Here is a 26,075-nt window from a genome sequence, read left to right as displayed (position 1 = left end):
CAAGTAGCTGGGACTACAGGTGCGCCACCACGCCCAGCTAATTTTTGTATTTTTAGTAGAGAAGAGATTTCACCATGTTGTCCAGGCTGGTCTTGAACTCCTGAACTCAGGTGATCCTCTCACCTTGGCCTCCCAAAGTGCTGGGATTACAGGCATGAGCCACCATGCCCGGCCACTATTTTAAATTCTTTCTAACATGAAAAGCAAAAAAGGAAAATTTTAAACTACCTTTCTAACATTATTTACTTTCCCTATATAATTGTTCATAACAGCTTAATCTTTTTTATCTTCCCTGACCCTAGTATTTTTTCCATGCTTTTTCTTCTGCTTAAAAGACCACTTTCCATCCACAATCTCCTCATCATTTTGGGATACTCTAGAAAGCCTCTTCTAACCACCATCTCTAACCCGCCACATTACTCTTCCTTAAATCCTAAAGCAGTTTTTTTTTTTTTTTTTTTTTTTTTTGAGACAGAGTCTCACTCTGTCGCCCAGGCTGGAGTGCAGTGGCTCCATCTAGGCTCACTGCAACCTCTGCCACCCTGGTTCAAGTGATTCTCCTGCCTCAGCCTCCTGAGTAGCTAGGATTACAGGCTCCTGCCACCATGCCCGGCTAATTTTTGTATTTTTAGTAGAGACGGGGTTTCACCATGTTGGCTAGGCTGGTCTTGAACTCCTGAGACTTTTGGCAGGGTGATCCACTCGCCTCGGCCTCCCAAAGTGCTGGGATTACAGGCGTGAGCCACTGTGCCTGGCCAGCAGTTATTCTTATTACTACTACTTAGATAATTAACTTTGTATTGCCTTGTGGCATCTCTAGGTTCTATTTCGCTGTCTTAAACTGTGGCTTAATTTTGAGTAATTTAACTCCTACTACCCTCCCAGGAGGCTTTTGTTTTTTTGTATTTTGTAACACACACACACCTAGTAGATATAGTGGAGTGGCTTGCATTTAAATTCCAATAAGTATCTCTCACGTTTGTTTCTTTCCCAGCATTTCTAGCTGTAAATTGTTACATACATTTATTTCCTTATTATCTCACTCCCTCATTAGAGTCTAAACTCTAGGACAGCAGGTATACTGTGTCTGCAAAATTAAGTGCCTGGCTCTGTATCTGGCACATGGTAGGCAGCTAATAAATATTTGATGTCGGTTGAATTGGCGGAACATATAAATTCACCATGGAAAATATTCTCCTCCTCAATTCTAATGAATACATGATTAGGAGCAAACTTCTTAGGACTAGATGAGGCCAGTGCTAACATTGTGTAGGATTAAAAAATGTTAGCCACATGCTTTGGGAAACCTACACAGGAGAATCACTCGAGGCCAGGAGCTTGAGACCAGGCTGGGCAATATAGCAAGATCATATCTCTGCAAAAAAATTTTTTAAAATTAGGAGGATATGGCGCCAGGTGGCAGCTCACACCTGTAATCGCAGCACTTTGGGAGGCCAAGGCAGGCAGATCACCTGAGGTTGGGAGTTTGAGACCAGCCTGACCAACATGAAGAAACCCCGTCTCTACTAAAAATACAAAATTAGCCGGGCATGGTGGCGCATGCCTGTAATCCCAGGCTACTCGGGAGGCTGAGGCAGGAGAATTGCTTGAACCTGGGAGGTGGAGGTTGCAGTGAGCTGAGATCGCACCATTGCACTCCAGCCTGGGCAACAAAAGCAAAACTCCATCTCAAAAAAAGAAAAAAATTATGTGGGTATGGTGGCATGTGCCTGTGGTCCTAACTACTCTGGAGGCTGAGTTGGGAGGATCACTTGAGCCCAGGGTTCAGAAGCTGCAGTGAGCTATGATTGTGCCACTGCACTCCAGCCTGGGCAATAGAGTGAGACCCTGTCTCTAAATAAATAAATAAAAAGATAGAAAGCTCCTAATAACCCTGCGCAATTCCCTGCCCCAAATGAGAATCATATGCCAACTTCAGTCTGTTAACCCAGCACCTCTTGCTAGCATTATGTTGACTTAAAACATTTATAGTGAACATAAGACGGAGATTTAAGGCAATAAAACTTAACGTTAATGATGGGAATCTAGCAGTCAACACTACTTCACAAATCAAGTGCAATGCTAAAAGGAAAATGAATACCATGCAATGAAAACAGAACACGTACAAGCTGACCAGGAAGAGCCCTTCAGTGATATGCAAAGGGTACATTTTGGTCTGAGCTGACTGATTCATTTGTGGGGAACAGTTGTGGCTGCATTTATTTTACGGCTGCCAGCATTAATAGGTTTGTAGCTAAAACGAAAAATATATTTCTAGACTGTTCGATTTCCAGAAGAATAGAGTGGAATTCATTAAATGACATACGGATCGCAGGAAATTCTGATCATGAGTTGGAGATTTGTGCCCTCCATGCAGGCGGGGAATCAGAAGCGGAATTTTTTAAGTCTTCCATTGGAACTAGCACCAATAATTAAATGGATGTACAAATAAAGGGAATATTTGTTAGAAGGTCTTTAAAAAATATACCTGGAAACCCTCAAGCTGGTGTTGGGGCTCAGTAAACAATACCCCAAAATGAAGGCCTCAGAAGCAAAAGTTTTTCTGACCTTCCCCTGCCCTCTTGTTTCTCAGTCCCATTCTTCCCCAGTGCTAGCCATGGAAACTAGGATCCCTCTTCCTCAAAGCTAGTCATAAGGCCTAAAAATATTACTCCAATTTCCCTCTTCCTTTCTGCGTAAAAACTGACCATGCAGAAACTACCTGACTACCTTGTTTGATTATAGGTCATAAGACCCCCATTTCAGAAAAAGTCTTGCCCTCTACCCAGAAAAAAAGGAATGAGGGCTCAGAGAGGCCAAGAAGAGTCTACACAGCCAGCCCTCACTGGGTTTTCTGCCTCAGTCCGTTACCATTAGATCATACCCTTTTTGTCCAATCATATTTCTACACAGCTGTCCACACTTGGTTGAACCTAAGCATAAAAATGAACAATTTCTCCTGTATCTTTGGGTCTTCATTTTGAAGGCTCCTGTGTATACACATTAAATAAATGTGTATGCTTTTTCTCCAATCAATTTGCATTTTGCAAGTTGATTTTTCAGAGAATCTTTGGAAGGCCAAGGGGAAAACTCTCCTTTGGTCCCTACAGTGATATCCAGAATAATTCAGGGGAGAATATTGTCAAAGTAAATCCTACGGCCTGTTTGCAGTGGAATCCATTTTGACAATATTCTCCCCAGAATTATTTTTTGTTGGTTATAATTATGAATATGATCTTTGATTTCTTTATTGTCAATCAACATATCCTTCATCCAGAACTTGTTTCAGGTACCTGTGAAGTATATAACAAAAGTGTAAAATGGAGGTCTTCATGCCTCAAGGGATTTGTTTTCTACTTAGAGAAGTAAGGTCCACTTAGAAAAAGTTTTCCACCTGACAATCTGGTTATTAGTAAAAACAGAGCTGCTGGAGGCAAAGATTGTATAGTTCTGGAGAAAAGGCCTCGAGCTTTACTGGTTGTCTTAGAAATTTAGAAGAAAAGACAACCATGAGGTTATCCCCCCTCTAGTTCCTTCTTCCATGGCAAACACAAAGTGAGTCAACTGCCAAGGTCCGCTGGAAACATCACACCCTGTTTTCTCCTTAGATCTCCGCCTTTGTTTGCTGAAGGCCACAGGCATGCAGGTAAGACCTGACCTCTCCTCCGCAAGACAGTTTTGTCAAGGATGTTCTCATTACCGATTATTTAGATGTGCAGCTAAACAGGGTATGCTTCCGATCCAGTCTCAGTATCAGTAAGAAGAAGCTCCTACAGCAACTGGCCACTTTGAAACTTGAGGGCACAAGGATGTGAACCTGACACTTGAGTTCAAAGGGCACCACTGTAGTAGAAGGGTCTTCTACTTTAAAGAAATATGAAAGAAGAGGATAGTGAGATTCCTAAGCCCAGGAAATGCCATTGTAATCTGGCTATTAATCTGCTCTGAGTCTAAAACAGATTCTTGTGAAGCTACATACTTATACAACCACCTTAGTCCCCAAATCTCAACTCCGCCTTGCGCCTTCACTACCCAAATCAGGTTGCAAATGATTTGAATTATGATGTCTGTATAATGTCTCTCTCCTTTTTTTTTCCTTCCGTTTTGACAAAAATAAAGCAGTTCCTGAAATGACAAATGGCAGCAGGGCTTTGCATGTGCAGAATCAGCTGTCGATCTCAGATCCTGAGCAGTGAGTGCCATTTTTTTCTTTAGTGGAGGTGGAAGGGAAGCATTTTACTTATACAGTAATTGGAACAGATTTTTTTTCCATCACTACATGTTCAGGGAATTGGCTGTTAGACAGCATGGTGGACAGAATCAATTAACATCTTCAAAACAAAGCTTCCCTGATCTATTTTGTATATAAACATAGCAAAATCAAGCTGAGACCCCATTAAAGCTTTGCTCCTTTAGGTAACAGCTCTCATCATGAGAATGAAGAAATTCTTATCTGTTAGAATGCAACGTATTTTTATTTTGTACTTACTGAAGATAGCTGCATTTGGGGTATTAAGAACCATGTGGCTACCTGAAATTGCATTAAAGAGATGGCAAAAGATCAGGAAAAAAAAAAATCTCTTAATTTCAAAGTTTAACCAGTGTTAGTCCACCAAGTTCGCACACAGTGTACATGAGTATGTTTTTCATCTCCAGCCTTCAATGGAAATTCCACAACCCAGTTTCTTTTAGAAGTGGCCTGTAATGCTATTCAGCTAGGGAAGAGAGAAAGCAACCAAGCAAGTAAGCAAGAAAACAAGCAAAAAAGAATTGAGAAGGGAGTTGGTTATCTGATAGCCACTGTTTCTGTGATAGAACGCAAATTTGCCTGTAAAGACATACTTTGCATATGGCTGACTGAAGATGAAAGAGCAACAAGTGGTATTTAACATGGCAGTTTTTTACATATATAATGGTCGATAAAGAATTGTGCTCTGAAACTAGTTAACTATGGCAGCTCCTGCCTGAGTGAAGTACAGAAGGTCTCCAAAAAGTAGCTTGAAACTGTGAGATCACAGAAAACTCTCCACGGAACAGCTGAGGAAGGAAATGTTTTAGAACTGTAGTGAATATCAGCTAGATTTGTAAAGGTTTCCATGGGATCCTCAGAAGAAAGACAGTTCACAGATTACAGAGGTGCAAGACTATATACCCAAGAACTGTAATTCTTTATTTTTTTCCTTTTTAAAAGAGTCAGACTAAGATATCCTTAAGTCTTGCTATCTCCTGCTACATTGGAAGGTAGTTAGAAATATGGCCCTAGCGTAAAATGAATTCCATTATTATTTTATAAATGTACTTACTTTCCTATATAAAAAATTCTGGGTCTGTATTGTAACAGCAGAGATGAGGACTCAAAGGCTCCTTGGAAGAGAAAGTTCATATACCCCTGTGCACCCCTCTTAATATGAACAATTATAACCGGATATCCCTTTCCTGCTTCATACCACTCTGCAGCTTTAGATTATTGTCCTGGAAGCAATCCAGACTCCTTGGTATGTCAAGTTCTTCTTGCTCTATCCCCTCCTACTTCTCCAGTGTCAACTTGTGTCTAGCTTTTTCCCTGTGCATTACGGTCATCTAACTACCTGTTCCACAGAAGTGCCATGATTTTTTTCAATTCCATCGATTCTGCCTGGAACCATTTCCTCTGTCTATGTTTCCGTGACGATCATCCATTAGAGATTAAACATAGACAATGCCTCTTCAAGAAAGGCTTCTCTGACTCACCAGAACTGTATTAATAAGTTTATAGAAACATCCTCACAACAAAAAGCAAAATATGACCCAACATTTTATATCCAGCCAAACTATACTCAATGATAAAGTCTACAAATGGTATTTACCTTCAGGAACACTGAGAATATTGAGGAAACTACTAGGAAATGACTTTGATCAACCAAAACATAATTAGAATAACTATGACAATGAAATTGAAGGTAAGCACACAGTTTTTTTTTTTTAGGTTTATTTCTTACTTTGCTTGTTTTTCTTTCTTTTTTTTATTATTATTATACTGTAAGTTTTAGGGTACATGTGCACAATGTGCAGGTTAGTTACATATGTATACATGTGCCATGCTGGTGTGCTGCACCTATTAACTCGTCATTTAGCATTAGGTATATCTCCTAATGCTATCCCTCCCCCCTCCCCCCACCCCACAACAGTCCCCAGAGTGTGATGTTCCCCTTCCTGTGTCCATGTGTTCTCATTGTTCAATTCCCATCTATGAGTGAGAACATGCGGTGTTTGGTCTTTTGTCCTTGTGATAGTTTACTGAGAATGATGATTTCCAATTTCATCCATGTCCCTACAAAGGACATGAACTCATTTTTTATGGCTGCATAGTATTCCATGGTATATATATGCCACATTTGCTTAATCCAGTCTATCATTGTTGGACATTTGGGTTGGTTCCAAGTCTTTGCTATTGTGAATAGTGCCGCAATAAACATACGTGTGCATGTGTCTTTATAGCAGCATGATTTATAGTCCTTTGGGTATATACCCAGTAATGGGATGGAGCAGAAGGCATGAAATAACTAAAATCAGAGCAGAACTGAAGGAAATAGAGACAAAAAAAAAACCCTTCAAAAAATTAATGAATCCGGGAGCTGGTTTTTTGAAAGGATCAACAAAATTGATAGACCGCCAGCAAGACTAATAGAGAAAAAAAGAGAGAAGAATCAAATAGACGCAATAAAAAATGATAAAGGGGATATCACCACCAATCCCACAGAAATACAAACTACCATCAGAGAATACTACAAACACCTCTACGCAAATAAACCAGAGTATAGTTTTTAAAGAAGAACTATGTCTAACCTAATGGGAATAATATGCTGAAGACCAGAATTAAAATGGAATAAGCCCTGACAATACAGAAGTAATACAACTAAAAATAGTTAGAAGAGGACAGAAAGTAGGAAGTAAATTATCTGATTGCTAGGAGTCAAAGGATAATATATAAAGTGTCAACTCAATTAATTTTAATACATGCATTTTTTTCTGTATTAAATATTAAGAAAGATGATTCACTGCTCATAGTAAAGAGCTAATGCATATTCATTAAAGTGACATTTCCCAATATTTTTCAAATGATAGCTCAAAAAGCAAATGATATATTTGTCGAGACTGAGAGAAGAAGACAAGATTGTTCATGGCCAGAGGGTCTATCCAAAAGCCCTGAGTGTGGTATATTGGATGAGAAGCTCTGGTTTAAATATATTGAGCACTAAAAATATAATACATTATAACTGTAAAAATGACCACAAGGGAGAAAATGCAAACTCTTAAATAGCAAAACATACATATAGACATGCATAGAACACATTACAAACAAGCAAACAAAATAAGAAAAAGAGAAATTATATGATAAAGTAACAGGAGAGGACCAGGAACAAATATATCTATCACATAATTAGACATAAACTGGCTTAATATACCTATTAAAAGACAAAGACTTTCAACTCTCACAATAGATCACAAAGCAGAACCAACTTTGTGCTATGAACAAGAGACTTGCTTTAAAAAACAATGCATTATCCAGTCTATCATTGATGGGCATTTGGGTTGGTTCCAGGTCTTTGCTATTATAAACAGTGCTGCAATAAACATACATATGCATGTGTCTTTATAGGAGAATAATTTATAATCCTTTGGGTATATACCCAGTAATGGCATTGCTGGGTCAAATGCTATTTCTGGTTCTAGATCCTTGAGGAATTGCCACACTGTCTTCTACAATGGTTGAACTAACTTACACTCCCACCAACAGTGTAAAAGTGTTCCTATTTCTCCACATCCTCCCCAGCATCTGTTGTTTCCTGACTTTTCGATGACTGTCATTCTAACTGGCATGAGATGGTATCTCATTGTGGTTTTGATCTGCATTTCTCTAATGACCAGTGATAAAGAAAATGTGGCACATATACACCATGGAATACTATGCAGCCATAAAAAAGGATAAGTTCATGTCCTTTGCAGGGGCATGGATGAAGCTGGAAACCATCATTCTCAGCAAACGAACACAGGAACAGAAAACCAAACGCTGCATGTTGTCACTTATAAGTGGGAGTTGAACAATGAGAACACATGGACACAGGGAGGGGAACATCATACACCAGGGCCTGTCAGAGGGTAGAGGGCTAGGGGAGGGACAGCATTAGGTGAAATATCTAATGTAGATGACAGGTTGATGGGTGCAGCAAACCACCATGGCAGGTGTATACCTATGTAACAAACCTGTATGTTCTGCACAAGTATCCCAGAACTTAAAGTATAATTAAAATAAATAAATAAATAAATAAAACAATTAAATTTGTTAATCACGTTGAAAATAAGAGGTTCAACCAAGGCATGCCAGAAGAATGCAAACAAAAATAAATCAGCGATAGGGATCTTAAAATCAGAGAAAGTGGTATTCAGGTTTTAAATAATTGAGAAAAGGCCGTTTTGTTTAAAATGCTAAAAGATGAAATTCATAACGAAGATGTCAGAATTATAACTAGTTATGAACCAAATGAAATAAAAATAACATTCAAAAAACAGAAAACTAAAGAGTTATCTGAAGAAACATTCAGTCAAAAAACAGAAATAAGACACTTTAAATCATCTTGCTTATTCAATGATAGATGAAGTGGTCAAAAGTAACACTATAATTGACCCAAATAGCATAATTAATAAGGTATATCAAACAATACACTTGAAGACTTATGAATTGAAAATTTTAAAAAAAGCTTTTTAAGATTCCACATGATAATCACAAATGTAACTGTATGCAGTCCAGAAAGAAAACTCCAACTTTTTCTCTCAAAAAAAAAAAAAAAGAAAGAAATACTATTGTACACATTTTCTGATCACAGTGTAATAACTAGATGTTAACAACAAGATCGGAAACAGAATCCCATTCCAATTAGAAATTTTTAAACTCTCTCTTAATTCTTGGGTCAAATGAAATACAGGCCATTTTGCAGGTTTCCTAGAACAATAAAAATATAAAAGCACTCATATTCTATAATCTGTGGGAAACAGGAAAAGCCAGGCTTAGAGGAAATCTTTGGACTTACATATTTATATTGGCAAGAGAAAAGAACAAAATCAATTCAATATTTTTAACACAAAATTTTTAAACAAACATAAAATATGTTTAAGAAAAACATAAAGGGCCAATTCATATATGTAAAAGGAGAACTTAATATTCTAGGAAATGCAGAAGTGATAAAATTAATATATTTAAAGTTTCTGTTACAAAAAAATTAAAAAGGGTAAACATTAGATTATCTCATCATGAAAAAGAGGAAGAAAATTGCAGATACATAAAATTTAAAAATAGTAACTGGAAAATAAGTGCAGAAAAAATGACAAAAATAGTCTTGGCTAACTATGCAAATATATATGAAAACTTGGGGAGATAAAGAATATTCTAGAAAAATGTAATTGACTAAAAATAATTCTAAAGGGGATACACATTCAAAACCTATTCATTTCCATTGATGAAATGGAGGAAGTTGTCTGCCACCTGAGCCACCCTCAGAAAAAGAAAGCATGAGGCCCAGAAAAGGTCACAGATAAATCATTCCAAGCTTTTAAAGAGTAGAGAGTCTTAATGCCAAGTTAATTGTTCTATGGCATAGAAAAAGAAAATAAATAATTAAATTATTTACAAGGATCTAGTTCTATATTATAAAGAATACTCAATGCCAACGGGATTTAACTTGAGAATGTAAGGACCAGACCATTCAGTGTTAAGAAACCATAGGGATGTATATGTTTGCAAAAGCCAGCCTCATAATGATTGTGGAAACATCAGAATCACTCTTACTAAAGTCAGTAACGAGGCTAAAGTATCCACAATATCATTACTATATTATTAGATAGGATTATTATCTAATGCAATTAAACAAGAGAAATTGGAGATAGAAAACTGGAAAGAGAGTGATAAAATTATTTTTAGATGATATGACTGAGAACCTGGAGTTCTCAGAAGAAACAACTGAAAATGACTACTATTAACAAGAAGATTCTGTAAGGAAGCAGGGTGCAGAATTAGTATGCCTTAATTCATGATCTTCATGTATATATACACACACAGCTCATTAGTAGAAGTAATAACAGAAAAGAACCATTCATAATTAGGTACAGAGAAGAAAAAACTTTTAGAGATAAACCTAACAAAATATGAGACAGGTGAAATAAAATTTAAGCAAAAGGAAAGACATATCATGTCACTAAATAGAAAGACACATATAGGTCATAGAAGTTATAGCTCTCCTTAATTTGTAAATTAACATTATCTAATTTATATATACATATGCTAACATATACAAATTATTAAAAGAAACTGCTTATATACTCTAATGCTTCTATAAAAAATTATAAAAGGAAAGTGGCCGGGTACGGTGGCTCACGCCTGTAATCCCAACACTTTGGGAGGCCGAAGCAGGTGGATCACTTGAGGTCAGGAGTTCGAGACCTGCCTGACCAACATGATGAAACCCTGTCTCTGCTAAAATGCAAAAATTAGCCAGGCGTGGTGGCGCTTGCCTGTAATCCCAGCTACTCAGCAGGCTGAGGCAGGAATATCGTTTGAACCCAGGAGGTGGAGGTTGCAGTGAGCCGAGATCGTGCCACTATACTCCAGCCTGGATGACAAACTGAGACACTGTCTCAAAAAAAAGGAAAGTCAGGAAAACTCTGAAAGAAAAAGTAATAAGGGAGAATTAGCCCTTTTAGCTTCTGAAATCTATTGTATAGGTTTCATAACTGAAAAACGTGCACTGACAGACCAATATAGCAGAATAAAAGTACAGAAATGAATTTAAAATATCATAACAGAGGCTTAAATGGGAAATGATGACCTATAGAAACATAGTTATTGAAATAATTGGGTAGCCACCTGAAAAAAATAATAAATTTGTATCAATACCTCACATCCTCTACAGGAATACATTAAAAATTATAAAAATGAATAATATAAAGCAAAACGTGGTAGTGCTAAGAGAAAACTATGAAGAATTACTTTACCACTGTAGAATACGAAGTCCTCCCTTCTAATTAAGTGTCGAAATAAGGATGCCATAAAAGAAAAGTCTGATAAATTCAACATTATAAAATCTAAAAGCTCAGGGGCAAAAGCTGTAAGGAAAATCAAAAAGCAAACAAAAAACTAGGGGAGGAAAAGGATACTTGCATCCCATATCATGGAGATTAGTCTCTCTAGTAGAAACCAATTAAAAACAAAAGCAGCAAACTACTACGAAAGTGGTAAAAAAAAATCAATAGAAAGTTCATACAAATGATTTCTAAAAAGTTCCTAAGCATATAAACAGATGTACAATCTCACTCATCATAAGAAAAAGAAAATAAAACTACACTGAAATTCCATTTTCACATACCAGATGGACAAATTTCTAAAAGTGTGACCACAGTCTCTATTGGTGAGGTGTGGGGAAGCACTCCCATTCATTGAGGGGGGCACTGTACATTTGTGTAATACTTCTCAAGGACAATTTGGCAATACTTCTCTCTATTGAAATTACAAATGCATATACCTCCTAGAAGTCATTCTACTTCTGAGATTGTATTCAACACATACTCTCAAACATGCGTAAAAAATGAAACATATATGAAGTTACCTGCAGTATTATTTGTAACTGCAAACAGTAAAGGAACAGTTAAGTAAATAAGGCATGTTCATTCAATGAAATATGACAGAGCTGTAAAAAAAAGAATTTCTCTTTGTTCTGATATGGTAAGGCAGCTGTGATATATTAAAAGAGAAGAAAAGCAAGATGCAGAATTATATATACAGTTTGTTATTATTTGTTTAGAAGGTGGGACTATGAGAATATGAGACTATACACTTTCCTTTGCTTGTACATATATCAGAAAACTCAAGAAGCACACAAAAAGAATAACTGGTTTCTTGAGTAGATGAAGAACAGAAATGAGAGGCAGCATTAATTTTTTTGCAATCATCTTATTATCTATTCAAAAATTTAAAAAGCTCACTGAATTTAAAAACTAGAAATCTCCCATCATAATAGCCAGGAGAGAAAATTGTAAAAATGCAACATTCCCCAGATGAAAACACATCTGTGCATCCAGTGTCTCATACCTTGCAGCTTTCTGAACACTCCTGCTAGTTGAGCAGCCAGTGACAATTTTTAAATCATATTTTCAAACTCTCTTGTGACTGGAAAGCATCTGAGTCCAGTGTCTGCCCCGGGCAGTGATTGAGGTCACCTGGAAAACAGGCAGCATTAACTCTGCTGCAAGCTGGGGGCCTTCTAATTCAAGTGGCTTATTGCCATTTGCTCTAACTCTGGTACCCTGCTTGCCTTTGTGCTGTTTAGGGCAGGCCAGCTGGCTCAGCCTCCTCATGGAAATCAACATTCATTAGATGGAGCGCTAATGACTTTAATTGATCTGCAAAGACCTAAGCTTTGTAGTGCCCCAGAGGAAAAGAGCCAGAGCTGTGGCTCACTGGAGTCCTAAGGCATCTGTAAATTCAAATAAGTCTCTCTTTCTCTACGGGCAGTTTAGCTTGAAAGGTCACAGCCTACAAGTCCCTTTCCCTGTTGGCTCTCCTTTTACTCTTAGCCAAGCTCCCTTTAGCCCAAATGCATGCTTTGAGTTTGTGGACCCTGATTTAAGCACATAAATCCCCCAGAAGGGAAAGAAGCCACCTCTTTAGATAGCATATGCATTTTATGCCACGCTAAACACTGCTACCCACTTCCTGCCATAGTTTTCCCCAAAGAATCAACGCAGAATTGCTCACTTATCTGTCAAAGTGTCATTATCTATTAATGGGGGAAAGAGACTTTTTCCCCCTCATACTTGGCATACTACAGAATTATGGAGGTTTAATTCTATAAAGTAAAACAAAATCAAAATAAGAAGAAAAAGAAGAAAAGGAAGGGAGAGGAGGAGGAAGACAGGAAGGTGGGAGGAGGAGAAATGAAAACAAGGCTAAGGAGAATGCACATGTAAGAAACTAGCCTTTATGACTGGGGACTGTGATGGTCAATGTGATGTGCCATCTTCCTTTTCTAAAGTTTTAGTTGCCCTGCCTCCTAGGAATACTGTCAACAGATGCCCTGAGCTGCCAGCCTCTTCAGGGTTAGACTAAGCTGCAGTGACCTTTCTTGCTCAAGGTTGATGCCCTGCTCTCTTCCTGAAATGACCCCATCCACTGAGTCATCATCGTGGGAACACAAATAAAATTCCGGCCTCCTCAGCCCAACTCTGGACAATTCTGAAGGGCTATTTTAGCTCCAGAGCTGCTGGTGAGGTTCGCTGGGTTGCCTGTGGCAGTCCACCTTTTCCCTATGCCTCATCCGCTTTCTTTCCCTACTTTTCACAGGTATTGATCTCAAAGGCACACCTTAATAAACATCCTGCATGCTAAACTTGGCCCACAGGTCTGCTTCTCAGGGAGCCCTCCCTGTAACAGGCACCAGTGTGTCATTTTTACATGTAACTCCCTCAATCCTCTGAGGCTCTGCCATAGATAGTATCTCTCTTTCTTTTTTGAATGAGGAAACAAAGACTGAAGGAGTTAAATAATTCTCCCTAGAGTGTGCAGTGAGTCAGCTGTGGAACTAAGATTTAACCCTGCAAATATGTGACTAACACAACTTATTGCACCCTAGCACATTGCCCCCTAGACAGAATCAGTGAGAGAAAATGCATCATTCCAACACTTTTTGAAGAGAAGCAGTCATTTGACTTCCACATACCACACACAGTGACCTCAGTTTTGATCCCTGGTAGGGAGCAGCAGGATTCACATTGCCTGAAGCTTCTATTGTGTTGACTCTCCTACAGCCATCTGACCAGGTGAGCCATGGTTCTAGCTTAGCACCCATGATAAAATTATTTAACCTGAAAGTTGTGATGCATGTAATCATTCCTGATTCTTTAAAATTAAAATTGATTAAATTCATATATTAACAGAATGGTCAATGAATCCCCAACATGATGCACCCATCTCTACATAAGAAAAGTTTAGGGTTAAGGGTTACTACCATGAAGAAGTTGATGGAGATGTTCGAGGTATTTCTTTCTCTGAGGAAGCATCTGCTGTAGAGCAGGATCAGTCAATAATGGGAGGAAAGAAGCGAGACCAGTGATGTTACTTTTGCAGGACTAAGTTGAGGAAAATGGCAAGCAGAAATTATTCTGCTTGCTGCTGTGAACTGAGAGGACAGTGAAATTCTATAATCTTTTAGACAGAGGCTTGAATTTTAGGCCAGTACTGAACTCTAAAATGCTGCTTTGTTTTTCCACTGCCCCAAGAATTGAAATGAATAAAATTGTTAGAGAAAGAGAATAAGTGTTTAAAGCAGAAATGCTATGGTGGGGAGTGGAGGGGGCGGGTGGATAAAAATTTAAAAAAAAAAAAAGAAAACATTGCCTATATCTCTATCTCTACATATCTACATATGTTTCTACTCAACTCCTTATTTAATCTTTCCTGATTCAGTCCTATGAGAGAAACACTTGTTTAGAAGCAGGTTGCATGATGTAGTATATTAATTTTCTATATTTCTCTGTATTTTATGTATTAATTTGCTCTATATATTGCTTTATGATTGTGTATAGTCCCTTAGAATGTAAATATTAATTTATTGTACAGTGACATTTTAGATTTTTGAACAACATTAAACTTAGAAATGTCCCTAGGTACTGCCAGCAGGCTAGGTTTCTTGCAAATGACTAAACAGGAGGTCAAATTATTTTGTAGAATTTGTGCTCACAGTCCTATGATGTGGTGGCAAGAATGTTATCAGCAGAGTCGTTAGTGCCATAGTAACCTCTGTCTTTGCACATTTGCAAATTACAGATTCACATCCTTGCTCTGATTAGCTCCTGAAGTGCTGAACAAGAACTTGTAATTATGCACTGCAGTCCACTCTCCTGACAGACTGACATTACAATTTGTATCCAAGCCCATATAGCTACAGAATGTGAAAGTACTATTGAATGAAATTAGTTCATTTGGATCCACTTGTATTAATGGAATGTGTCATTTATATTGTGGAACTGGTTTTGTCTTCTTTTATTCACTGCTGTGTTCAGCCTCCTGTGCTAGGGACAGATTATTCCCTCACTGTACCAGACTGAACAATTGCTCTTCCAGGGAGCTCATAGCAAAGGGTGGTTTAGTGGGTGGTGAAATGTCCTTGGAGTCAGAAAATCTAAATTCCTGTCCTGAAGGCACCACCAACTCTTGATAATTTTAGACAGGAATTATCCTACCTGGATACACGAAACCAACAAATAAAAGGTCTGAACACCTACTCCATCAGCCATTACTGCACGAGTCAAGAAACACTGCATATTCCAGGGAAAGCATTAGATTGCAAAGATAGCTTTCCAATGTTTGAACACCTGAGAAAAAACACAGTTTATGAATTACTAATGATTCATTGACTTTTCTTCTACATACCCCATCCTTAGGGGGTTATACCCCAGGTTACCCAGCAAATCCAGGCCTATTTAATTTATTTTAGTTTTTCTACTGTGCTATTTCGGCATCATTCCATGTTAATAATCTATCTGCAAATTCTTACATATTAACATTCCTCTTCCTTTGGCTATGACTTTAAGTTGTTCCATGACATTTCGTTAGATCATCACAGACATACCTAAGTCAATAAATATTCTCTCCACCTCTTTTTGGAAAAGTATATAGGTGTTATGCCATACAGAATAGGTTATATAGATGCAATTGCTGATTTGTGGGAGCTTTCATTCTAGAAGAGATGGACTGTGGAGTAAATGGAGGTATAATGGTGGTGATAAAGAATGGAAAGATTGGGGACGACACATATAAACATATTAATTATACCTTCCAAAGTGGTATACATATTCTAGGGTCTACTGCAATCCCACTATTGTGGACTAGCCTTGTTTGTCCAATTTGTCAATCTTAAAATCAATACGTTTCACCATGAACAGCATTGTTACTATTTGAAATAAATGTACATTGTAAGAACCATAAAGAGCAATTTTATTATGTTTTGAATTGAGGCTTCAACATTGATCTGTCACTGAAACTATTATTTTCTATTTCTATATTTTTATCATAATAATGTTAAATAACATTTTTTATAGATTACTTATTTTATGCCTGACACAGTGCTGTGAGTTTTATATGTATCATCTCTTCCTAATAGTCATCTGGAGGAGGTCCTACAATTATCTCCATTTTATGGATAAGGAAACAGGAGATTGGACACATTAGGAAATTTTCCCCAAGATGAGGCATAATTTCCCTAAACAGTCAAATTCTAGACTCCACACTCTTACTAACTATTGTTTTTGGTGCTGGTAAGCTACAATTGACAAATCTATTTATTATAAAGCCGGGCACAGTGGCTCTCGCCTGTAATTTCAGCCCTTTGGGAGGCTGAGTCAGGCAGATCACCTGAGGTGAGGAGTTCAAGATCAGCCTGACCAACATGGTGAAACCCCATCTCTACTAAAAATACAAAATTAGCCAGGCACGGTGGCACACACCTGTAACCCCAGCTACTTGGGAGGCTGAGACAGGAGAATCACTTGAACCCGGGAGGCAGAGGTTGCAGTGAGCTGAGATCGCACCATTGCACTCCAGCCTGGGCAACAAGAGCAAAACTGTCTCAAACAACAACAAGAACAACAACAAAAACTATTGATTACAAGCTTTTTCCTTAGTTGTTGTTTTCTAAACTTGTAGAAAGGTGAATATATTGGTTTAATAATGTTTTTTAACACTTATTTGTTCTGAGCTTGAAAAGTTCATCCAGTTGAGGCAAGGGGTCTGAAATCAGAGAAAACATAGGATTTGACGCAGGCACAAACCATAGTCCTCAAATATAGGTTGATTCATTATTGGGTTGATGGAGCAGATTTAACAACTAAGTGGGGACAAGTTTGCAAAGATTGACTAAGAGCGCTCAATGATCAGACTGAGAAAGATGGGAGGTATTGTTCGGAATTAATTTATTAAACAGTTACCTAATACAAAGAAAATCTAGGCTGAACAGCTTCAAACGAGCATTACTGTTAACAGCAAATAGTTGGTCCTCTGACAGCATTAGACAGCTGGTGGTAAGGGAATTGCTTAGAGATGCAATGCTTCTGCACCTAGAACATGGGGATCACAGAGTAACAGCTTAGAGACTCAAGCATGTCTGGGAGCTAATTCCCCTCTTGTCCTTCCCTTGGCTCTCTCAGATCCTGACATGAATGGCAGAGATGTTCCTGGGCCTTTGTTTATATCTCCAGCAGCTGTTCCTATAGTGCTTTCCTTAGAGACGTGCTGGGGAGCTAAAGCTTGAATATAATTTTCACATCACATCTCTGCACACTTTTTCCACTTGCTATCTTTCCAATGAAACTGATCAGACTGCCAAGGGAGGTAAAGTGATCAATGGCCATTACTGCAGTAGAGCTGGGTCCGTTTTTCCTGTTTGTCCCTGTCTTTTTGGTCTTTTTCCTATCTCTTCCTCTTTAACAGAATCATTAAGAATTCTTCCAAAACCTAGAACTCCATGCCCTTAACGTTGTTAACATTATTTTGTGATCAATTCAAGATTGAGTGCATCAGACATTACAGAGTCTCTTGCTCAACAGCTGGGGTCTCGCTGGGGAGCCTGTGGTGGGAATACAGATGAGGCAGGGACAGCCCTCTCCCTGCTTGAGCTGGGAGTTATTTTTAATTACTCTTAGTCTCCACCTCCCATGGCATGCTGCCTTGAGATATGACTAAGCTGGAACAGCTCTTATTTCTCAAAAGGCTTCAGTGATATATTGGGAGAAAACTGTTTGAAGAGATTCCTCAGAGATTAATGGTACACTGCTTTAGGCAGAGTCAAGGCATTGGAGAAACAGACTTTTGGGTATTTCAAAGATGAAAGTGTCTCTAAATCTACCCTCCTGGGTAGTTCTAGATTGTTAACGCTGGCCCCAAAATCACTTTGTTTATTTCTCTCATTCCTAATGTCAACTTCTTCTGGACACATCTGTCTTCCTATCTGGCCTCGGTTTCTCAGTTAATGTAAAGAACACACATGTCCTGTCATGCAGGAGTGTGGCAAGGTATTCTGAATGGGTGGGATAGGTGTTTGCTTCTTGTAACCTTGCTGGTAAGTCTTCCCTAACTGTGCTTAATTTTCTATAACATCCTCTACCCATGCTCTTTTCATGAGCCTATCAATTCCCCTGCTGTTAGCTGTATCCAATTCCTAAATGTGAGTGCTGATCTTTCACATGAGTGCCTGACTCCAATGGCATACAGTGTATCTCCACTTAATTTTTCAGCCATGGCATCAAATTCAATGAATCCCAAGAACCCCTAGATCTTCTTCCTTAAGAAACCTTTTTGACAGTGTTATCACTTGACTTTGATTCTCTTAGACTAAAGCCTCTGAAATTATCTTAGGTAAACTGAAAAGAAGCTCTTGGTTTACAATTATATGCTTTCTAATAGCACGTGTTTTGGTTTGGTCAATGCAACTGGTTTTACAGTTCCCTGAGGACTGTGATGTACATAGGTATTCCCCACATTTGTGAGCACTGCATACTCAGTGACAGGCTGGTAGAGATCTACCCTTGATCCCTGAGCTGACTGCATGAAAGGCCTTAACTATGACCTTCTTTTATTTCTTTTTTGGAGGTTGTTGTTTTTTGGTCTTGTTTTCCAAAACCTTCAGTTCATTGAGTAGCAGAGAAACTCAATATGTGTCCTAACTTTGATTTTTTAAAATACAAAATAATAAAATTTATTATGTTTCCCTTTTTAAAATTTTATTTTTAGTTGACTTACAATTGTATATGTTTACGGAGTACGATGTGATATTTTGATATATGTTGACATTGTGAAATGATTAAATCAAGCTAATTAATACATCTATCAGCTCACATATCTTTTTTAGTGGTAAAAACATTTAAATTCTGCTCTTTTCATATATACATATATACACATATATACATACACACACACACACACACACACACACACATATATATATATATATATATATTTTTTTTTTTTTTTTTTTTTGAGACAGAGCCTTCCTCTACTGCCCAGGCTGTAGAGCAGTGGTGGGATCTTGGCTCACTGCAGCCTCCGCCTCCCAAGTTCAAGCGATTCTCCTGCCTCAGCCTCCCAAGTAGCTGGGACTACAGGCACACACCATGATGCCTGGCTAATATTTTTTTGTGTGTGTATTTTTAGTAGAGACATGGTTTCACCGTATTGGCAAGCTGGTCTCAAACTCCTGATCTCAAGTGATCTGCTAGCTTTGGCCTCCCAAAGTCCTGGGATTACACTCTTTTAGTAATTTTGAAATACACAAGGCATTATTATTAATATTATTATTATTTTTGAGACAGAGTCTTGCTCTGTCACCCAGACTCTAGTGCAGTGGCACGATCTTGGCTCACTCCAACTCCGCCTCCCAGGTTCAAGCAAGTCTTGTGCCTCAGCCATCTGACTAGCTGAGATTACAGGTCCGTGCCACCAGAACCGGCTAATTTTTGTATTTTTAGTAGAGGCAGGGTTTCACCATGTTGGCCAGGCTGGTCTCAAACTCCTGTGATCCTCAAATGATCCACCCGCCTCTGCCTCCCAAAGTGCTGTGATTACAGGCATGAGCCAGCATGCCTGGTTAGCATGATTATTGATTATAGTAACCACATGTGTTTAATTTTGGACTATTTCTTTAGAGAAGGAATTCAGTTTCCTAAAACGTAATCAAGCCAGCACTGGATGTCATGGTCAAAACATTGAACTGAAAATAAAACTGAACCCTGGTTTCTCCATCCTTTTTGACTAAAATGACAAATAGTCTTCAGAATGTTTCTTTAAAAAATCAGTTATTGTTTTAGGCCAGGCGCGGTGGCTCACACCTGTAATCCCAGCACTTTGGAAGGCCGAGGCGGGCGGATCACCTGAGGTCAGGAGTTCAAGACCAGCCTGGCCAACATAGTGAAACCCCATCTCTACTAAAAATACAAAAAAACTAGCCAGGCGTGGTAGCAGGCGCCTATAATCCCAGTTACTTGGGAGGCTGAGGCAGGAGAATCACTTGTACCTGGGAGATGAAGGTTGCAGTGAGCCAAGATCGCGCCACTGCACTCCAGCCTGGGCAAGAAGAGCGAGACTCCGTCTAAAAAAAAAAAAAAAAAAAAAAAAAATCAGTTATTGTTTTATAAAGAAAATTCAGTTCTATGAAAGACATCCCCCAATGGCCTTAGGGCTGTAGTCACTGGAAATCACTGGAAGCCAAAAAGTATAAAAGCAACAATGACTATGACAATAGTTATCATTTATTGAAGATACATTAGGCACCAAGTTTAGTGTTAAATATTTCATGTACATTATTTCACTAACTCCTATTGGCAGCCATATGCATGAGGTATTATTAGCCCCATTTAATAGATTAAGAATCTGGACTGTAGAGAGTTTCAGTGATTTGCTCAAGGTCATGCAGTTCATAAGTGACACAGCTCAAAATAGAGCCCAAATAGATATGAGTTCAAATCCAAGGCTCTCAATTACTCCATAAGACACACTGATGACAAAGTATTTGCTCAACCCAATAACCCATACTATGAGAAAGAAGACACAGAAGTCTCTGATTTAGAATCAAGGTGAATGTGCCTGGGCCAAGGCATCCCAGTAGGACATCACAAATCTTGCAAAGAGTCAAAGAGGTGGTTCATTTTCCACACTATATACTTCTGTCTGCAAGCCTGCTGCCCATGTTCTTTAGGGAACGAAGGCCAAGGCATAATAGTCAAGTTGAGAATAGCTCTTTATCCCAAAAGAAAGATCTAATGTATAAATTCAACGATGCAGAGTGCCCTTGGGGCATGGTTTGGGCTTTGATTAAGGCAGGGCCAGCAAAGATACTTGAAAAGTGACAGACAATATGCACCTAGATACCATGAGCTAAGGTCCTGCCTACTCAAGACCTACAGCAACTGGAAATCCCCATTTCTCTATTTCTTTCCCTCTTTCTTCAGCTCCTTCTTTTCGTCTTCATGGTATTTTATTAATCAGAGAATAGGCATTTGTATTCAAAGAAACAATTTTACCCCAGTTGCTAGACTTTTGCAAGGGGAACACTTCCCAGCTCAATAATTTGTTTTCTTTGTATATTTGCTACCTTTTATTTTAAAATAATTTTAGACACATAGAAGTTGCAAAATAGTACACAGAGCTCCTACGTACCTTTCACCAACTTGGTAGTTTTAAGTCACGCCAAATAGTAAAAATCATATGAAGCTTAAAGATAGATGAGCTAATCTAGGAATAAGTGCCTTGAAAAGAAAAGCGGCCAATTTCACTGAAGTCTGTTCTATTCTTCTCTTCCTATAGCTCAGTGTCATTTTTCCTTCCAAGTTAGCTTCAGTGTTAAAAGTCCAGGACTATAGGAACAATTATCCTTGTATTTTTAGCTGTTCACAGAGCCAGAAAATATCTTCAGAATTTGGTTTTCCTTTTTAGAAATGTGACTCTGTCTATTAGAGCTGTTACATCTTTCAGTTTGATGCCCTGAACCTTTAATATCTGTGGGACTGCATCATAGATATCCTGGAAGAATTAACCACAAAAAGTCACTTTTGGAGTTTCAAAGAAGGGGTCAGATTAGGCAGGAAAGATCTTTCCATAGTTGATATATAAATAAGCAGCTCTGGTTCTCTCATATTTTCACCTCTCAGGAGATCTCACTGGTGGAAGAAGAGGTATGGGTGATGCCCCTCTAAAGCAAATTGAATATGTCAACTAAAATCTCATTCTAGAGCTTTCTTTTAGATTTCTTTCCCCTAGATGAAAGGTTATGGGGTTGTCTTAAAGGACAAATGAAGCTAGAAGGGAAAATGTCAAACAGAAAGACTAAGGAGAGAAAAAAATGAAATTCAATGCTGCCTAAGTTAGATAGAATAGTAGAGGAAAAGGGAGCTAGGAAAGACAAAAATTTAAAATGACAAAGGAGTTTCAAAAACGCCATATAATGAAGGCCTTAGGGTCTTATGAGAATGAACCTTGTTAGTACCAGGTTCAAGATGGTCCCATCTTGTTCTGGATCCAATTCTAAAGATGACTGTGTGGGTTACAGTTGATAACTGTGAAACTTAGCAAATATTGTTCCTGAGCATTGCTGATTTTGCTAGCATAATAACCAGCTCTTGGCAATAAGGAACACTTTTCTCTTGAGATCTTTCATAATTCTATGTAGTTTTGTGTAAAGAGCTATGTTCAGGTAAAGTGGTAGTTCTCTGGAATACCCTGATTTTTTCAATCATTTACTGTGGTGGACAGGCTCCAGTGATCCTACTTCTTGGTAGTCATTCTCTTGTATAATCCCCTCCCCTTGAATGTACATGAGACTTGTAATTTGCTTAACCAATATTACAAAGGTGTTGGGAGGTCACTCCTGTAGTTATCTTACATTATATAAGACCATCTGGCTAGATTTGATTTAGTCTCTGTTGCTGGCTTTGAAGAAGCAAGCCACCATGAATTCTCGATTCTTCAAAGAATCATGCTGCCACAAGAAAGTAAAATCTGACAACAACCTGAGCTAGCTTGGAAGCAGACCCTTCCCCTGTTGAGTCTTTAGATGAGAAATACAGTCTTGACCAACGACTAGATTACAGGCTTGTAGGAGACCTAGTCACACTGTGCCTAGACTCCTGACCCACAGAAACTGTGAGACAATAAACATATGTTGTTTTATGCCACTAACATTGTGGTCATTTGTTACACAGCAATCAAAAACTAATACACATACCAAGTGTCTAATCCATCCAGACTTCTATATTTTATGCTGTTGGGCATGGGAAAGTAATATAAAACATAAAACATCTGCATAAAGAGCATTTGCAACCCATTAGTAAAGACCATGTCCAAACTAAAAATGACTTTGATAACTATATAAGGTAATACATATAAGACATCTAGTTCTTCAGTATAACCATTTCATCCTATTCCTGGGCACAGTCTAGACTACATTTCTTAGTCACCAGTGAAGTTAGGGGTGTCCATGTGTTTAGTGGAATGTGAACTGAATTAATGTGGACTATTTTTAGTCTTAGTCCATAAAATCCTTCCATATGAACTTATTCATGTTCTCTCTGCTTTCAACAATTTTGGATTTTGATACCAGGAAGCTTTTGGAAGACATGCTGAAGATGGTAGCATCTCTACTGGCCAACTCCCAGAATGACAACCCTAACCCTCACCAACTGGAACCATATTGGACTGTGTATATGAGTGAGATAAACATCTTTTATGTTTGGGGTCTATTGTTACAGCACACGTGGTCTACCCTATTTTTCACACCTTTTTTTTTTTTTTTTTTGAGACGGAGTTTCACTCTTGTTGCCCAGGCTGGAAAGCAACGGCATGATCTTGGCTCACTGCAACCTTCACCTCCTGAGTTCAAGCAATTCTCCTGCCTCGGCCTCCCCAGTAGCTGGGATTACAGGCATGCACCACCACACCTGGCTAATTTTTGTATTTTTAGTAGAGACGGGCTTTCGCCATGTTGTTCAGGCTGGTCTCAAACTCCTGACCTCAGGTGATCCGCCCACCTGGGCCTCCCAAAGTGCTGGGATTACAAGTGTGAGCCACTGAGCCCAGCCATTTGCACACCTTTCTTTTAATGTTATTTGATATTTCTAAGTGAATTAAATATTATGACTACAAACAAATCAAAGTGATAATAATTTTACTTTATGCTTTTCAAATTTCAAAACTACAGAAAATCCCTAGAGTTGATAAGGGGGAAGTGGGTTTCATACCCTCTTGAGAATTCTTGATTTATAAACCCAAATAAATCATCATTTTCTATTTGAAACACTTTTATTTCACCATGAAATGTCCTAAATGTATAATGTTATATATATATATATATATATATATATATATATATATATATATATATAAAACTTCATTTTATAATGGAAGTTTATACAAAGAAGTTAAATTATCTATGGACACTACAAAAAGGGAAAAATCAGAGCTAAAATATTACAGTGTCCCAAATCTAACTTGTAGTAATATGAAGTAATGAAATGATGATTCAGTGGTTGGTTTAATCCTGGTAGTCTTTTTGGAAGATGTAAGTTTATAACTTGGAATACTTCAATTTGGAATAGATAAAATTCTGAAAATTTGGAATAGATAACAGAATATAATTATAATCATATGACGGAACATTAAAATAGATAAAATTGTGTGTTCCAGTCTAAGCAAAGTAAGGACTCCTTTTGGACGATGAAGGACTGGCCATTCAAAGAATAACAATCTGTCTCAAAAAAATGTAATGGATAATATTGAGGAGTAAGGAGCATTGAGATGAATGGAACCATTTGTCTTAAGTGCTTAGAGTAGAGGTTTGGTCTTCATCTAATAGGGAAGCCAGTTCAGAATCACTTCAGAGAGGTCATTTAGTAAAAATGTGGTTTGAAACAACTGACTGGTACCTGGTAAGAGTGTACATTATAGTAGGAATATATAGAAGATAGATCCACCAGGACACTGTTGCAGAACTCCAAAACTGAGATGAAAAGATTCCAGATTAGACTGGTAGCTATAGAAATTGTACCTTGATATTCACAAAGGAAATAAAAACGGAGAAATTACATGCCAGGTGAGAAGACTGCACTGGAAAACAGAAATTATCTTTTCAAAGCATTTTCAGATTGGTTGAAAAGAGAGGAGCAAAGGAGAACACAAGCTCCTTGAGAAGTTTCAGGCACTGGAGAGAGTAAGTGGATTGATTCATCACCTCATTCAGCTAGACTGAATGCGCCATATGTCCCAGAAGGTCTATGAGACACTGGGAATCCAAAAAGGAATAAAACTTTGTTCACCTCTTGAAGTTCTCCCAACTGAGTGGGCTGGAGTGGCAGGAAGCTGTCACAGGGACATCAGTAAAGTACCATAGGGAAACAGAAGGCAGAACATCTGACTTTGCTCATGGGCATCTGGGAAGGCATATCAGAGCACATGACATTTCTATTAGGTCTTAAAAGACTAATCTAAATGTGTCAGGTAAAGCAGAAAAAAAAAGGCATTTCTGGCCAAGGAACAGCATGTGCAGAGGCAGAGAGGTGTGAAAGAGTCTAGTTGGCTCACCTGGTAACGCGGTCCCTGTACGTGAGGGTTAGGATGAGTGGGGGAGAATGGAGAAAGTAGAGTCTGGAGATTTGGATTTGCTTCAAGAAGATCTGTAAATTCTATTTATGATGTGTCAGTGAGGTTTTAAGATTTGTTTCCAAATGGTGTTATCAATTTACAGGCAAACTGGGATCTATATTATCTTTGGAAACTCGTCTCCCTTCCACGTATATCCCGAAACAAGATATACAAAACAGAAATCAACGAAGGGGAAAAATTAAACTAGATATAATAAAACACAGAGGGAAAAATCAGAGATAGATAAATAACTATCAAATTTTATAGAAGAAATGTATGCACTGTTGAGTGATAACCAAATCACTGAAATACTAAAGAACTGTGACCGCAAATAAGCAAACTTAAACAAATGGCCAAGCCACCATAACCCCTGAATGCCATGTCACTTGGCTGTGCAGGCTATTTTATCATTTGTGGATGGGAAAAGAGAAAGGAAGCGGCTTCATTCAGTTTACTTAGCTGCTCCCATCTAATTCATTCTTTGATGCCATAAGCCAGTTACTCTAAATCTGATGGCAAATGAGAAATGAGCATGGGAGAGCTTGCAGTGAAAAAAAAAAAAAAGCCAAGCAAAGAAAGGTGAGAAGGATGTTAGCAGTGTGCAGAAAAGGTCTGAGAACCAGCATGCTATGATAAAGGAGTAGGGAAACAAAGGTCTAGTCCCTTCTTGGGTAAAACAGTAGAAACCAAAATTAGCAGAAAGGAGGCAGACACAGGCTCAGGTCTTTTCCACTTGAATCTTGACCAAAACAGAAGAGAACTCAGGCCAACTGCACAGAACATAAAGAAAGCCTGGGTTTATATTAGATACTGAAGAGAGGGAGAGAGAGAGGAAGAGGGAGAGGGAGATGGAGAGGCGGGAGGAGGT

At 38.3% G+C, this 26,075-nt stretch overlaps 1 protein-coding gene and 1 long non-coding RNA gene across 45 annotated transcripts in view; one reads left to right on the top strand and one right to left on the bottom strand.

Annotated features, from left to right (window-relative positions):
- NRXN3 (neurexin 3) overlaps positions 1-26,075 on the bottom strand; it is a 1,691,350-nt gene that overhangs the window by 332,946 nt on the left and 1,332,329 nt on the right.
- LOC129049948 (uncharacterized) overlaps positions 5,666-26,075 on the top strand; it is a 55,806-nt gene continuing 35,396 nt past the window's right edge. Inside the window, exon 1 of the long non-coding RNA XR_008513372.2 lies at positions 5,666-5,939. This is a non-coding gene — a long non-coding RNA (uncharacterized LOC129049948). The remainder of the gene's footprint in view (positions 5,940-26,075) is intronic.

The sequence above is a fragment of the Pongo abelii genome, chromosome 15, assembly GCF_028885655.2.
Source record: "Pongo abelii isolate AG06213 chromosome 15, NHGRI_mPonAbe1-v2.0_pri, whole genome shotgun sequence".
Lineage (NCBI taxonomy): Eukaryota > Metazoa > Chordata > Mammalia > Primates > Hominidae > Pongo > Pongo abelii.
Note: the sequence above shows the minus strand (reverse complement) of the source record. Positions and strands in the feature narration are given on the sequence as shown.